This window comes from Xenopus laevis, chromosome 9_10L, assembly GCF_017654675.1.
Source record: "Xenopus laevis strain J_2021 chromosome 9_10L, Xenopus_laevis_v10.1, whole genome shotgun sequence".
Classification (NCBI taxonomy): domain Eukaryota; kingdom Metazoa; phylum Chordata; class Amphibia; order Anura; family Pipidae; genus Xenopus; species Xenopus laevis.
Window position 1 is genome coordinate 36,713,089 of NC_054387.1, and position 6,000 is coordinate 36,719,088.

Here is a 6,000-nt window from a genome sequence, read left to right on the forward strand (position 1 = left end):
GCAGACAACAATTCTATTGGGTTTAGCATTTAAATGATGTTTTAGTAGACTTAAAAGAACAGTAACATATAAAAACAGATCAGTTTTACCAGTGCAGGGCAACGCTACATGATATTTTCATTACTTTAAAATGCTTTCATTTTTTGGTGTTACCGTTCCTTTAACTAGATCTAAATTCCCCTTACTGTTCAACTCCGGGTTCTGAGCATTTTGGATAATAGGTCCCATACCTGTAGTTTTTTATGGGGCTTTAAACACAGGTATGGGACCTGTTATCCAGAATGCTCAGGACCTGGGGTTTTCTGGATAACCAATCTTTCCATAACTTGGATCTTCATACCTTAAGTCTACTAGAAAATCATGTAAACCTAAAAACAAAATGATATATATATATATATATATATATATATATATATATATATATATATATATATATATATATATATATATATATATATAGCCACCTATGTTGACCATTTCCTGCAACCCCTGGTACAAAGCATGTTTTCTTACACTCAAGACTCTAGCCACGTCATCAGGCGGCTTCAAGAGCTATCATCGATTCCCGCTAAAGGCATTCTAGTTACCATGGACGTAAAGAGTCTATATACTGTAATCCCGCATGACCAAGGCATATATGCATGTAAGAAGGCGTTGCTCTCCTCATTACCAAGCCCAGTACCGACAGAATTCCTACTACAGCTACTGGAATTAACTCTGACAAGGAACTTTTTCAGATTCGAAAAAACCTTTTACCTTCAAACCTCGGGCACCGCGATGGGCAGTGCCCTGGCGCCCTCATACGCTAATCTATATATGCTAGACTTTGAGACTGCACATATCTTGCCATTACTAGGACACTCCATCCTTACATATTTTCGCTATATCGATGATCTGTTTCTAATATGGACTGACTCACAGGAGGCCCTACTAACATTTCACCAAAAATTTAATGAATTGGATACCCCCATTAAACTGACTATTAACTATGACAACAACAAAATTGATTTTTTGGATCTTAACATCTTTATTGCGGACTCTCAGATCGGCACAAGACTGTTTAAGAAACCTACCGACCGCAATTCAATTCTTCATGCTACTAGCAACCATCCTCCAGCCACCATAAGAGGTATCCCTTATTCTCAATTTTTAAGAGTAATTCGGAATAACTCATCTCGTGATACAACAGTGACACAACTCCGAGAAATGTTTGATAGATTCATTGAGAGAGGCTATACTGAACAATTGTTATACAACCAACTTGACCGGGCCTTACAACAGACCCAATCTGATCTATTAGCCCCTAAAACGCCCTCCAAAGGACTGACTGTCCCATTAATTTTTACTACCACGTATTCTTCAGCATCTCGTCATCTCACCAATAGTATCAACAAGCATTGGCCAATGCTCAATATGGATGAGACTTTATCCCTGCATACCCTACCGAAACCCACTATGGGGTACAAAAGGGACAAAAGCTTGAGGGACCTATTAGTCTGCACTGACTTTATTCGCAGGACGAACCCTGAGACAGACTGGCTTTCAAATTCCAATAAAAAGATGGGCTGCTACAGATGCCCAAATTGCGTTACCTGCAGAAGTCTCCTGATTGGCCCAGATTTTCCCCATCCACACACGGGCAAGAGATACAAGATTTACCACAGGTTGAGCTGCAACTCGTCATTTGTAATCTATATAATTACTTGCCCATGCGGACTCTATTATGTAGGTAAGACTTGCACAACACTAAAGGACAGGATCGCGAATCACAGGTCGGCCATAAGCAAAGCCCTGAAGGAGGGAAAGGCACTCCAACCAGTAGCTAAACACTTTCTACTCAAAGGACATTTACTTCCAACCTTCAGATGTATGGCCATTGATTTCCAACCCCCTTTGGACAGGGGGGGGAACAGAGACCAAGCTCTACTGAGGAGAGAAGCCAGATGGATATATAAACTCGATACTGTAGCCCCTCGGGGCCTTAATGAGACACTTCCGCTGGGCTGCTTCATATGATTTGCCTTAGCACATCAGTTTGATTTCTGACATTAATCTTGCCTGAGCGAATCCCCCAGACAGACACTGTATAGATTGAGTATGCTTGCTACTATGTTTCGTACTATTTGTAACCTCTGTTTGTTTCTTTTTGTCCTCTCTTTAGATACTTGCAAGTTTTTGCAGTTTATCCACTACCGTCCCGCTCTCTTCCCCCTACTAAGAGGAAGGGTTATACATCTTTAAGCTGACTGGCCCTCCTCAAACCCTTACTACTGTGCATGACTATTTGAGCACCCACGACAGACGAGTAAGTAAGCCGAATGTAATAAATTATGAAGACCTTGCCCTGTTATGTGGATAGTGAGCGGAAGTGCAATATGGAATCCTAGGCGAATGTATACCCATAAACAGCCATATGCACCCGCTGGTCTAACGTTGCTAGGCTCAATATGTGTTGGCAAATGCGGACGCTTTTACTAGTACCCTGCATTTGCCTAACATTCGTGGCCTTTGGAATTGTCGGCGCACACCAGCATTGAGAAGCTGGAGAGCTGCAGGTTTCATTCTGTGTGAATGACCTAGGCACGGCAAAGCGCGATGACATTAGACCGGCAAGGCGGGTTGCTTGGCAACGCAGTAAACTTCCTACGCACTGAACCTCCCGGAGACCCTTGCGTCTCCGCTCCACCGCTACAGGACGTAGGACGGGTTTCATATCCGCATATTGAGCGACACGGAGGATCTGTTGAACCGGCCTGAGCGGTGCCACTAGTCACGCGATAGGGATACCCCTACGAGGACGGTAGTGTGATTTTTAACCTTTTTTTATTTGCTGGTTACCTTGATCGGAGTTAAGCTTCATTACACATCTGTTTACAGGTTACCTAGCAACGGCCTTTGGCGCCAAGACAAGTATTTAAACGTGATTTGTGTGTACTGCACTGTTTGTTTCCCTGACGAAGGTTCCGGTTAGGAACCAAACGTAGGATTTATTAAACCTCACCTTTGATTCATATCACTGCTGTTTTGGTGAAATTCCTAGGAGTGCCGTCGCTTGCTGCAATTCTTATATATATATATATATATATATATATGCAATAGGCTTCCAATAAGGATTAATTATATCTTATTTGGGATCAAGTACAAGGTACTGTTTTATTATTACAGAGAAAAAGGAAATCATTTTGAAAATTTTGGATTATTTGGATAAAATGGAGTCTATTAGACAACGGGCATTCTATAATTCGGAGCTTTCTGGATAAAGGGTTTCCGAATAACGGATGCCATACCTGTATTACTTTTCATCTGCTCTGTTTACAATTTAATAAGATTCAGCGTAGATCTGATAAACTCAAGTTACTTATTATTAGGATGCTTCCAGCCAGGACAGGGGTTAATCGTTGGATGGCCTCCTCCAATCAGCTTTGAGAAGAGGCCTCTTATAGCCCCAGCCCCCAATTACACCTTGCCTGAGCAAACAGGTTTTCTGAGTGTTCCAGTAATCTAGTTGTGAGTGCTGTGATCTAACAATTGTGTATGATTCTCAAGTGGCTGACTTTGAGCTTCCAAAATCCCTGGTGCTGTGTTAGTGATTGAGAGATCTGGTCTATATCCCAATTACTCCTATGCTAGAAATTCCTGGTTTAGTTGTCTAAATCCTGTAACTATTTATCTTTAAATTCCCTAGTACTGTGCATTTAGTAAATAACTTGTAAGCTGCACCTGCAGTGCAGATTTCTGTATTTAGTGTCTTTATCACGTGGTAGCCTTCCTGCAGCTTCTGAGCTGAACTGCAAGTCTCTACCTTTAGCTGGGAATCTTGCCACTTAAGGGTTGCTTATGTTATTAGTTACTTTGCTATCAAAAGGCTGCCAAAAGCCTCCGTGTTTTAACATGTTATTTTAACATTGTAACCTTTTCAGGCAGCGTTCAGTGCCCCTGTCTGCCAGGGAATTGCCTGTTCTCTAGAACTAGTGCTTCTCTGTACCCAGCCACTGGGATCCACTTCAAGTAACAAAAAAAAAGGGAAAGTTGTGCTCATCTCTAAATTTTAAACGATTAGGCAGGTGCAATGAGGCTGTGACCACACAATTAATACAAACATAAACAAGAGGACATCTTCAGGGGGCCTCTTCTCCTTGTTTGTATCTACTTCAGGTAGAAATTCATAATATTTTGCCAAGGCCTGCATAAAATGGATGTTGCCGGGACTGAACAGGTTTTTATTAGCCTTTCTAAGCAGATACCTACAAGTTCAGCAGCTACAGGTGGCTAATCCTCCAGCTGCCCCCACTGATCCAAAAATACTCCTTCCTGATAAGTTTGAGGGTAATTGAGCCAAGTGCCACAGGTTTTTAAACCAACGCAAGCTTCGGGTTTCACCTACAGCCCCGATACAATGAAAGTGGGTTTATTTTATTTTAATTTTATCTATATATCTCGACCCAGGATAAACACGGCACTTCCTCAAGTCGGCAATAAAATTTATTTTTCCTTTAATCTCTTTAAAAGCGGTTGGCAGTGGCATGGCGTCTGAGTTTGGTGAGCTCCGCTTTTGCTTACAAGAGAGACTTTGTTTTAATTTTAGCCTTGGTGCAGGGCAAAGTTCTAGCCTCAGCTTCCCCTTTAATTGAACAGAAAAGGCCTTTGCTGAATGAATTTGATGGTTTCAATTGTCTCAGAATATCACTCTCTACATCATACTAAAAGTTAAAAGTGACCAAACCCTTTAAGTATGTCACAGTGTCAGTCCTCTGTGGCTTAATATGCAGCCTTGTTTAGGAGATGGGTGGCACACTGCTTGCAGCCAAAAATATAAGTATTAGATCCTTCTGGGAAAAAAAAATAATTACGGTTGATGGAAAGGCAGAAGGAGGAACTGGGAAAATGTGTATTAGCCGTGTCAATGAGGATTTTTGATATTAGGCAGCCACTCCAGATAGAGGAACCTTGGCATCTCTGGGTTCATTTGGGGCCCTATCTCTGCAGCAGAAAAATTACACCAGAGATTGTGCCTAAATTGTGCTAGGGCAGACAGTTATGCTGCTACCTGCTCAAAAAGCCCCTGAAAACGAAATCTTCCTAAAAGTTTCATACTAGTAAAATTAACCCTATCCTTCCCTCTCATAATAAATATCTTACTGTAACCATTCCCTTATATGCTTGGATAGCGGTGGGTTAAATGATTCAGTTAGTTCAGGTGAAGCAGTCAGACAACCACAGAAATTTTTGGCACATTTATTAGAACACGGCAGATAAGACCGGCCTGCCCATACTTGCTCTCAGCTTATACAGGAAAAGATGAATTATAAGGCAATGGCGAAACAGCAGGAATGCCCACACAAGCAAGTTAACTACACCTTACAGCTGGGAAATCATAGAATTGAGGGGACAGCATAAATCAAATCAGGAGCAGGAGGGAATTTTATATCCTCTTAATTTGTTTAGGGTACTAAGCTTCCCAATAGTTCCAAAATCTGCCCTTTATCTATGGAAGTTGCTTATGGCTCCCCAATTCAGTCTTGCCCTATGTGGTTTGAAAATAAATAAACAATGTGTTATTAACAGCATATTGAAAAAATGTATCTCCATCTCATCCCTTTCTTGTCTTTTGATATCATTCTGAATTTTCCATGGTTGGTGAAAAATAATCCTAGCATTGATTAGGTTACTAGAACCTTATTATTTCCTTACTCAAATAATTTCAGTGTGATTAAAAGTACATTTGGTTCTAAGTTCCCAGACTTAATCCACCTACTCACTATCCATCCTACTCCCTATCATGACTTTGAAGAAGTTTTTGATAAAAATATAAAAAGGAGACTGATAGGCTTCCCCCTCACCGCACTTATGACTTCCTTAGTTATCCCCTGCCTGGTGCTAAAATTCCACATGGTAGAGTTTTCAATCATTCTGAACCTGAATTTAAAGATGTTATATACAAGAGAATTTAAATAAAGCGTTTATCCGCCACTCTCCTCTGCTGCTGGGGCTCTTATCTTC